Genomic DNA, 11,851 nt, shown 5'->3' with positions numbered 1-11,851 from the left:
ATACACACCAGAATCCTCCTGAACTCATCAAACCTCCCTAATGCTACTATGATGTGTCTGATACCCTAGCATGTTCATTTCTGGATGACTACCCTCTAACATACATGTGTTGAGTTTAATGTTTCTAGAGGTCAATTATGTTTTTTTCAAAATATTTAAATTAAATGATTTAATTACTCAGTAAACTGATGACATATGAATGTTAAAAACATTTGTTTCTATTGAATTTAAAGTTTGGGAAAAATGAAAAATATTGATTGGGATAAAAGTAAACTGCTATCAATTTAAGTGCAAATAAGAAAAGCCTGAAGTGAGAGGGAAATCACAAAAATCTGGGAAAACTCTGCCCTCAGATTACTTTATAAGTCACCTTAAATGATTGTAATGCACACATCCCTGGAAGTCATAAAGGTTACATAACGGATATAATTTATGAAATCCAAACTAAGAGTCAATGAAAATGTGATATGATGGTTCTATATCAAAAGATTAGTGGATGAATTTATATTGAAACCTATTAATTTTTAAAAATGTAAGTATGTATGCATCACTTTAAACCATTTTTAGTTTAGCCAATTCTGTTGTTTAATCCACCATCTTCCGCTTTTAATCTCTGCAGAGTAGAGGGGATAGAATGGGTCAGGAATAGAGGATCTTCAGTCACCTGAAGAGCATCAGAGGACACCGTGAGCAGTGCTAGTCTGAGCAATGTCCAGGGAAAACGTTTTATCATGGCTCAAAGATGTATCTGATGGGTCCTATGACCAAGGGTACCCTCACTTAGGAAGTGGACGCAACAGTCCGTTAAGCTTGAAGCCACTTCATTTTGAAATCAAACAACTAATCTTCCAGATTCTGATTTCACAACTGCAAGTGAAGTGCTTATGTAGGCCTACAAGGAAAGAATACTGTGGGCATGCTAACATAAATATTCTCCTCAGTGAGGATTGTAATTCCCATTGTGGATTAATAAGTTGTACGTTAAACCCATGTAAGTTTTGCTACACTGTGTCAACATCACTGAGCCAAGTCTGGTACACTGAGACCTCAGTTTTTGAAACTGAAATACTGTGAGCCAGTCTCTAGGACACTAGTGAATTTATCAAGGTAAATGTTATAGTGTGAATACCCATATGGGCAACCTGCTAGTCCTCTTATTTTGACCTGCCAAGTGTAACTGTGCCCTTTCCATTTAGAAACATCTACATTAGTCTTTCTCTCTCTGTACTCCTCTCTCTCTCTCTGTCTCTCTCTCTCTCACACACACACACACACACTCCGCAAATAGTTTCATCTGAATACATCTTTCTTCCTCAACCCAGATCACACTTCGTCATTCCTAGAGTTTATTTCACACTGAGCTTTGTGTAGCACTCATAGCGACACTTATACAATTCCCCTGCTCCCCTCCAAAATCATGAGCACTTATACAATTCTCCTGCTCCCCTCCAAAATCATGAGCTACTCACAGGCACATCTAGGTTTCATATATCTTTCCCATCCCTCATTCCATTGAGCACCATACCCTGAACATGAAGATTTGAATGCAGTGAAGTCGGTCCTAGAAATAGTTTATGTTTTTCTCCTCTATGCTTATAATTCCATGAATAATGGAAATTAGGAGAAAAGGAATATGAAATATATATTCATATATCTAGTTTATAAACCTGGAGATTCTGGTATTCTTATTCCACATCCTAAAGACAAATGTGTTCTTTAAAACTACGATTTTCTGTTTATTTTCCTCCCAATAACACCAGAATAGCTTATTTTCTTGTTTGGAAAAACAAAAGGTTTGATTTTTCCAACAATCTCCTATATCATTTTTGCTTAAATTGTGTCAGCGTAATTTTCTCTGGCTAATAATACCACTTAACTTAGCAAAGACAAAATTACTCACACCCAACACAGTGCCCTTAAGGTAGACTTTTGCTTATTTGTACTTGGAAGAAATGGTCCAAAAGGACACTGGCCCTTTAAAATCTGTGGCTATTAAAGAGTCCCCTATTGCAAGAGAACAGTGGGTCTTAGGTCACTTTTACGGGCCTAGCACTTCAGCTATTTATTGTAATGCAATTACCATACCAACTCAACCATTACAAGATGCCAGGTCTGCTTCTTATTAGAATTTTAAAATAGCAGAGAAGTTTGGAAAACCTGAATCTTTTCAGGAAAGCAAAATTTCACAGGAAGCAATAATGTCTTCATTCTCCCTTCACCCGTCTTGCTGCTGTTTCCAGGTTGCAGGTCAATTATTTTGGCAAGGAAACTCAGCAGGAAATAATTCAACCTTCTAAGAACACCACTAGAATTATGTTATCAGCAGATTTCTTTCCCAGGACACCATCTTTGGTTTGTACACACTACATACAATAAGCAGGTATTTTCCAGAATCTTTCTTATGCTCAAACCACAAACTGGATTGAAGTCTACACCCTGTCCCATCCAGTAAATCTTCATGGGGATATATTGCAAGGTCAACAGCCAAAACAGTTTTGGTCCATCTAAGCGACCAAACCAGCCACAGAGAAAGGAAACCCACTAACTAGATGCAAGTTAACGCTGAAGGGACTTAGACTGCAAATAAAATGTTGGGAGGTATGTACATTTGGCAGCTGATATAACTCAAGCTGGTATAACTCAAGAAGAAATAAACAAAGACCATAAAAATTTTTCTCTGGTCTATTTTCCCATTTTTATCTATTCCTTCAAGGTATACATTGTATTTTGAGTTTTTAACATTTGTTGATATGCATATGCTTAAATTAGAAAGCTAACTGAATTTCTTAACATGTAACTCTCATTTATAGATGCTATTTGGTGGGAGTTTGGGGATTATAAGTGTCTCCCTAAGGAAATGGCTCATTCCAGGGCTGAGTCACAGAAAGAACAAGATAAGTATGGGGCATCTTTTCCTTGTGCCAGAAAGTAAGAAAATAGTCAATGAATGATGGGAACATGTCATGAAGGGGCTACCACCATTTAAACTGTAGAAAAAATGAGCATCAAATGAAGAATGAAAGTGTCAAATGACAACTCATTAAATAAAATAGAAATCTATGATTACATGATATTAATGAACCTTGCTTTACAATAAAATGTCAACTAAAAAATGTAGAAAAAGCGCTGAAAATGGAGAGTCACAATTTGGCAGCCATCATAGAAGCAAAAGGATATTGGCATAATCTTGGAATACCTCCCACAAAATTATAACTAAGCACAAAAGAAAGACTGGTGGAGAAACTTGACAGATGCCAATATAACCAGGTGACCAAGATTCACGTCATTAGTGGCGGGATGCATAAAGAGAGTGCCCCCTGAGGTGATACCTGAGAAGGGCAATATTTCTGTCATGTTCCTACTAGAAAGCATGATGTAAGCATGGTGGCAAGAAAACATCAGGCAGTTGAGAGTCACCCTATGAAATGAAAGGGCTTCATACTTTAAAACTATCAAGAACATGGAAAACAGAAACCCCAAGGAACTTTTTCAGACTGGAAGAGGCCTGAAAATTAAATGTCCCTTATGTGCCCAGATGGGAGCCTAGACCAGAGAAGAAAAGAAGATGGGGGAGAGAGGAGAGGAGAGGAGAGGAGAGGAGAGGAGAGGAGAGGAGAGGAGAGGAGAGGAGAGGAGAGGAGAGGAGAGGAGAGGAGGAGAAACAGAGAGCAAGAGAGAGAGCGAGCTGGGTGAGGGACATGGGTGAGAAAAGAACCCAGTGCAACAGAGAAAATGCAATCAAATGTTATCAGTTGGCAAGTCTGATATTGGGGATATAGGAGTTCTTTGTAAAACTTCTAACAAGTTTTCTGTGAGTTTGAAATTATTTCAAAATAAATTATTCTTAGAGAGAAAAGTACTTTTGCTTCTGTGACATGCTAATCACTAAGTATTATTTGCAAGTATACATATGATGACAAGGAAAGAGGAACAACCACTGTGAACATCTCCCAGCCCTAATTCCAACATGCACTCCATTGCATTTTATGTTTTCCTAGTACATAGGTCAGTGGTTTATTAGCAGTTAACTCTCACAGGCTGAGTAACTTAAAGGTTCCATACCAAGGAAGGAATTTAGCTGAAACCAGTTAGTAAGCTCATGACCTGTGAATTTTTAGCTCTAAAAATATCACTGCAACAGCATCTCTTGTTGAAAGAAATAGCCCAATCTATAAATGGTTAAGAGACTACTTCACACTCTTGTTATTTACTCCAGCAAGCTTTAGAGAGATTTCTATGCTGCAGCTGGTCTGATACATTAAATGCAAATTGGTAGCAGGGCCAGGACTAGAGTGAGGTGCTCAGGGTGCAAAATTTAAGAAAACATTAGCTCTCAGGGTGCCCTAACGACCTCACTTCAATCCTGTCCCAGACTCCCAGAGATTCTCATGCATTCAGGTATGGGCCTCGGGCATCCTTGCTGATCAAAATTACCCCAGATGATTTTAATAATCAGCCAGAGTTTGGGTCTATTTGTCCAGCCCAGTGGTTTTCAAGTGCAGTCGTAGACCAGCAGCAGTAGCATCACCTAAGAGCTTGTTAGACTTGCAAATTCTCAGCCCCGTCCTAGACCTGCTAAATCCAAAACCCTGGAGAGTGGGACCAGAAATCTGTGTTAACAAGCCCTTCAGGTGACTCTGACGCACATTAAAGTCTAAGAACCACTATCTGGCCTAGATTTAGCATTAAAAAATGCTGATGCACAGACAGGGTTGATCAAGGTAAGTTTGTGGTACACATAGGTAGAAGGAGAATGGAAGTCTTTTGAAAAGAAGTGAAGATAACCTCAATAAAGAGTTGAACAGAGCCTCTCTGGAAGTTAGTTATTTCAGTGGAGATCTTCTGAAAAAGCTGAGTAGATATTAAATTCAATGCCAAATAGCTTCTCAAATTTGATGATAAAATTCAAAGGTAACTGGGTCAGTATATTCAACGCATAGTTTTCCCTTGAGAGGAGCAAATTAATTCACTTACCCCTTTTTGTCCATAGATAGAATTATCTGCCAAAGACTTACAAGCTACTCAGTAGCAGCCAAGTCTAGATTACAGATGAACGGGCCATCCACCAGGTGTTATCGATTCCTTTAAAGACTCTTACAAACTGGAATCTTCTTCAATAGGACTAACCCTTCAGTAGAATGATACATAGCTGTGGGGAATTATCTGATTAACTTTGCTGCGATGGTTATATAGGAATGCATTTATCAGATAGCCCTCGTGTATCACATCAGTTGGCTCAACCCTACCTGTTCTTCCAGCCACTGCTACACTGACTAGTCCTACATGCTTCAGTCAGCTCTGCAGAGGTATAACCGGAGAACACCTTGAGTCAGCAGTCTGGAAATGTAGGGAATTTGCTACCATGAACTACCTTTGGCCAAAGAAATATGGAACACAAATTCAGTTCACCTCTGGCCCCAAGCCACCACTATAGGCTCATCATTTTATATTCATATGAAAACCTATTAAGCCGCACACAAATACGTTCAGAAAGCAAAAAAGCCCCAATCAGAAGTATGGGAAAATCCGGGTTTTATAGAGTCTGCAGTTTATATAATTTGGAGAGTAGGGGCTTTTTAAAAACAAATGCAAAACTAAACAAATGTTTGTTTAATATGACAAAATAAGTCACAACAAGTTACTGGCACTCTGGAGATCCAAGTGCCTTTCCCATGAGACCCTCTGGACAGTTAGTCAGAAACACTTACATTGAAGCTTCCTGGGGGAGCCTGACTTTCTCTCTCCCACTCTACAGCTCCCAGCAATCACAAGGGTCTATGCAAGAGAAGAGCTCGGAAGCTCAAGCTTCATTAGCTTTATGGTCATCTGCCTCTGCTTTGAAGACAATTCCAGCTGCAGCATCATGTATTATAATGCAGAAGAAAGGCGTTATCTGCAGGTGGAAGGTATCCAGGCAAGGAAGGGCTGGAGACATTTCTGTGCAGGAGCAGGACAGGTCTCACATAGCACAGCAGACCAAAGCCTGGGGATCTGTCACGGGTCTTCTATTACTAGGTGCTCTGGGAAATGTGCCTCCACCTTCACAGATGAGCAGTGATAGAAAGCAGCTCCTTTTGCCTTGGCCCTCAGCAGAAATATTAGGGTTTCCGAGGCAGGACACTTTTTCACTGTGCAGAACTACCTTATGCAAGGCAGGACATTTGCACCTCTGGACCCACTCACTCGTTGTAACCGGAAAAGCCCTTCACACTCCAAATGCCCAAAATGCCCAAGGTGGGTCAGTACCATCCACAGTTTAGTACACCTAAGAAGCTAAGTGTTCAAACAGCAAAAGCATAATGACCCTTGGAGTCAGCCTTAGATGTGGATTCAATGTGATTTTCAGAGACTAAGCACCCCTGGAGTTCAGAAAAGCCTTTCTACTACTGCTTATTGATGGCTGTGACATAGTACCAAGTTCTTTTACCCCACTGGTATAAGTCAGGCCAAAATATAAATACGACTGAGAAATGTAACACGTTGACTTTACTTCTGTCATCTTCAAGTATAATCTCAGTGACTCACAAAATTTAATGTGCGTAAGAACTAACTAGGAGCTTGTTAAGAAATGCAGATTCCTGGGTCTCACTCCCAGAGGTAGGTAGCTTCGGAATGAGACCTAGGAATTGACATTTTTGTAACAGCTCCAGGTTGTTCTGATGAAAGTTATTCCAGACCATATTTCAAGAACCATTACTTTGATGTTTTAATATAAATTAGTTTCAATAATAATTGTCAATAATGCTCATTTATTGAACACATGTGTGCTCATAAAAGAGGTGCATGTTATTGCCACCAATTTGGAGCTGAAATTGAAATTTAGACATGTCTGACTCTAAAGCACTGTAAACAATTATATTGCCTCAAATATTTTATTAATTTTGTGGGGGAGTGGCAAAAGGAGCGAAATTTGCAGGTATAAGGGCAGAGAGGGACCTCAGAGAAAAGAAATAAAATAAAAACTGCCAGAAACAAATTTGACTGACCTTAAACTCTTCTTAAAACCAACTTTATTTACTTCAAACTGTGAAAAAATAAACAGGAGCTATGAGTAGAGAAGATTTGTGTTTATTTTTTGTTTGTTTTTTGAGACAGAGTCTCACTCTGTCCCCAGGCTGTAGTGCAGTGGCGCGATGTCAGCTCACTGCAAGCTCCGCCTCCCAGGTTCACGCCATTTCCTGCCTCAGCCTAGCAGAGAAGATTTTATGACCTTTTTTGTTGAGCATAAATGCAACTTCAGGGCAACATTGGGTTGTTATAATTAGTTTCTTTGGATAGTTCAAGTAATTAAACCCCCTGGAGAGGGTCTATGGGATTTCAGGAAGAAGTGAGGCATAATATAGTAAGTCCACTGCATAGTTTCAGTTTTTTGTTGCAGTTTTTTCCAACTGGGGAGTGGGAAGAACGAAAACTGTCAGATTATGTCACAAGCAGAAATTCAATCATAATTTGCTCTTATATTGTTTAGGTCTCTTCTGAGGCATTAAAGCACTGTCCCTGCATTATTTTGTAGCAGGATTAGAGTAATTCTATGCATCTTAAAAATTGACCTCATCCATTGCCTTATAACAATTGAGGGGGAAAATACAATCCTTTCCTATTTGTAGACTTGGTTTGTATTAAAATGATTGCTAATATTTATTGAGCACTTATTATGTGCCAACCGTTCTGCCTAATAATTTACACATAATGCCTCCTTTAATCCTAATAACACCCAATGATTACTGTTTTCCAGACAGAGTCTTGCTCTGTTGCCCAGGCTAGAGAGCAGTGACGTGATTATCACGGCTCACTGCAGCCTCTAACTCCCCAGGCTCAGGTGATTCTCACACCTCAGCCTCCTGAGTAGCTGGGACTACAGGTGCACACCATTGTGCCCAGCTAATTTATTATTATTATTTTTGTAATGACAGGGGTTCGCCATGTTACCCAGGCTGGTCTCGAACTGCTGGGCTCAAGTGATCTACCTGCCTCAGCCTCCGAAAGTGCTGTGATTACCGGCGTGAGCCACTGCTTCTGGCATAGGCTTCCATTTTATAGAAGAGAAAACCAAGGCTCAAAGGAGTAATTTGCCTAAAGCTACACAGCTACCCACAGAAGTAAATCTAAAATCCCAACCTGGTTCTGTCCTACTCCAGAAGCTGGTGGGGGCAGCTGCTGCACAAGACCTCCCACCTAGTGGACCCTCTGGAAATAGCAATGGGAGCTGATGGGCTAGAAGCCTGCAACATGGTATGGAGGTTGCAAATGCAGGTGTAGAATAGAACCTTGGGATCTGAGCCAAATTGTCATCCTCCTAAAATTCTCTGTGCCTCAAGAGATGTCCTGATATGCAAGCTCACAAAGGAGGAGACCAGTGAGTTTTATGCTTTGTCCCATAACCATCTGCCACCAAGTGGTGAATAAGCAGGTTTCTATCTCTATACTGCAGGCCTATCTTCATTAGGACTCTTGGTTGCAGGAGACAAAATCCCATCTTGATGTAGCTTAGGCAGAACAAAAGGAATTTATTAAAAGAGCACTGATCTTTCTCACATCACCAAACTGCAGCACAGGTGCAGAAATAACTGGGCCTTGGGAATTGTGAAAGCCAGAGAAATAGATGCCATTACAATGCATGCTCCCACTCTCTTTCTTTCTCTCTCTCTCTCTTTCTCTCTCCCCCCTTTCCTCTCCTCTCTCCCTCTCTCTAGTTTTGGCTGGGTCTCTCTCTTCACATCCTCCTACTGCAAACCAGAGGAAGGCACATAGCCATTATCAGTGCCCAAGAATATATCTTGCAATGGCCACCACCAAGAGAGAATAATTCACATTTTTTCTTGTACCAATTCAAAAATTCCTACGATGTCATCCAATTGGCCCAAATTGGGCCAGGAATCTAGCCCTGGATCAGCCAGCTGTAGCCAGTGTAGATACACAGCCACTGAAGGCCATCCCTCGGTGTGGGCACTGTCCCAAGAAAGGAGAGAAACACTTGAGTTGGGCAGTTGCTCCTTTGTATTTTGCTACGAGGCTGATTGTAATTAATTATTTAACACTGAGCAGCTCAAATTTAATTCTAATAAGTTTTATCATTACATGGTGGCCTCATTCAGATTATTAATAAATAAAAAATAATTAATAAAAACCGTAATGGTGCACCAATACCAGGAAAGTGCCCTGGCTTCCTGTACAAACGGATGTTCGTGGGGCTTCCTGTACAAACGGATGTTCCTGGGGCTTCCTGTACAAACGGATGTTCCTGGGGCTTCCTGTACAAACGGATGTTCGTGGGGCTTCCTGTACAAACGGATGTTCCTGAGGCTTCCTGTACAAACAGATGTTAGTGGGGCTTCTGCTCTCTCTAGTTCAAATGAATAGAGATCCTTTTCTAGATGATCCTCATGAACAGAACTGCAATAACACTTGTGCTACCTGTATGTATTACCCTCACCTGAGTTAACTACACCTGGACACTTTCTTCCCCCTAAATCATGCAAATGATGGCTAGATGATGCTGTCAATAACTTTAAAATAAGATGAAAAATAATAATTGGGGAGGAGAGGGAATGTGACTGAGTGAGTTAGGTCATGACATCTATTTCCAAAATAAGAGATATCTAAACTAATAGTGTGGCCAAAGAAGGAATTAATGATAATTGATAATGTTTATTCATCTTTCATGGATCACTTAGACATCATATTATCCAAAAAGCTTTCCCTGACCCCTTAACTCTGGGTTGGGTTGGTTTCTGTTATGATCTTATATAGCACATATCTCACTATATTTTGGTTGCCTCTTGATCTGTCTGTATCCCTCACTGGCCTGTAGGTCCTGTGTTAGGGCCTTATATTGGCAAGGGCCACATACATACACTTCACCATTGTATACCTTGTGCTTAACACAATGCCTGGCACATAGAAAGCACTCAATAAACATCTGTTAGGTTATAAGCTATATAAAGATAATGTAAGTTAACTTCAGGGCTCAGCAAGTAACACCATAGATTTAGTGGCACTGCTAATACCCATTTCCAAGCTCTCATTCTCCCAGGAAACCTTCCCATATCCATAAAGTTTATGGGGTAATTGAGCAAGAGTGAAGTGAGTATGCCGTTCACTCACATATTATGGAATGTAGCAGATTTATAAGAATTCTACCTTAGAAGTCTTAGGAAGTCAAAGAAGGGAGGTCTATAAACGTCTTTGGAGCCTCTGGTTAATTGGGTTCATGGTCCTCTCCTTTCAAAGTGCCAAGTCAAGAGATGAATACATTCTAACCTTTTAGTTAATAAGTCTTTTTTCTGCTTTGCCCCAGTGACCTCACAGTACTGAGAGGCACAACACTTTGGAGAGGATGTCCTAATGCAATAAAGATTTTTCAGAGAGCAAGTGACTGCTACAATTCCATGGGTAGAGAGGGCAAGAGAGGCTGCTTGTTAACGTCAAACAGGAAAGTCATCAAACTTCTTTCTCTTCTGCCCTCCAGGGAAACAGCCCACTGCTAACCACCAAGTTTTGCAAGATATTCTTTTGTTTCTTGAAAATTTATTATTCCCTCCATCAGCCACTGTAGCTGAAGTAATCTCAATTCTCTTAACCTTTCTTTAGAAGGTCTATTTAATCCATTTTTATTGCTCTCCTCTGAGCACTCACTAAGTTTGTTAGACTTTATTCCATCTTGAATTGGACAAAATACTTTAATAAGGTTGCCTCCCACTGCTCCAGGAGCAGGCAAAGGTGATGTCCTGCTGGGACACTGGCATAGGATATTGTTTGTGGAAGCACTTTTTGAACTCTTAAGCAGCCCCCAAATGGAACAGATGATGATTAGACTGCACATCTCAGACTGTGCTCCTCCTTCCCAAAAAGAATGAAAAAGAAATGATTGTATCATTTATTCATGTGTACCTTCAACAAAAAAGTATTGTGCAATCACTTTGTGCAAGATACTGTGCTAGGCACTTAGGATATAATGACAAATAAGATATGGCCTCTATTCTCTAGAATATAATGGCATTGGTATACCCCCCAAAAAATTTTGGTTTTAGACCCAGAAATATTCCAGATGTTTTTGCATATATCATGTCATTCAAGCTTGTCATATAACAAGCCCATATGTAGGCATTTTTATTTCTAGTATACAGAAGAAGAAACTGAAGCACACCTATCTAGAGTTGTGCTAAAGAAAAACAAACATAAATTTATTTAGCCAAATTGGAGTTTTACTGCTCTACCTTATGTATTCCTACCTCTGGTAGGATGACACCTGTGCCTAAAGCATCTTCAAGGTACTTCCCACAGTGAAGGGCATCCCCAACCCACATTTCTCCACACTGGAGGGCAGGTCAGGGCTCCTCCTGCACCATCCACTGAAAAGAGGCCTGGAGCAGCTAAATCTCTGCTTTCAACCCTCTGCTAACCCTGCTGATTTTCTTACAGGTGAGTAAATCCAGTGCCCTAAAGAAATACAGACTTAGACTAAAGAGCAGGATCTTTGGCTTACACAGATGTTCCTGAGACATTGAACATGTTGTTTAACCTCTCTGTGTCTCATTGTCCCCATTTGTAAAACTGAACAATTGTACCTACCTCACTCTGTTGTTGTGATGATTAATTGAATGCTTCTTACAATGCCTGGGTGTTCAGTGAATGTTAGTTGTTGGTAGTGCTGCTGCTGCTGCTGTTGTTGTTATGACAGCATTACTAAATTAGACAAACCAAAGCCATAGACAAACTCCAGCCATTTTTGGCATCATTCTCAAAGACAGACTATATCAAAGACTTTACCTATTTCCTCTAAGAATCTTGTCTGAATTGGAATAAACAGTCACCAGCTTCTTGTGGTCCAAACATTCCCAAATATAAATTC

Source organism: Macaca mulatta, chromosome 9, assembly GCF_049350105.2.
Source record: "Macaca mulatta isolate MMU2019108-1 chromosome 9, T2T-MMU8v2.0, whole genome shotgun sequence".
Lineage (NCBI taxonomy): Eukaryota > Metazoa > Chordata > Mammalia > Primates > Cercopithecidae > Macaca > Macaca mulatta.
This window is presented reverse-complemented; position numbering follows the sequence as displayed.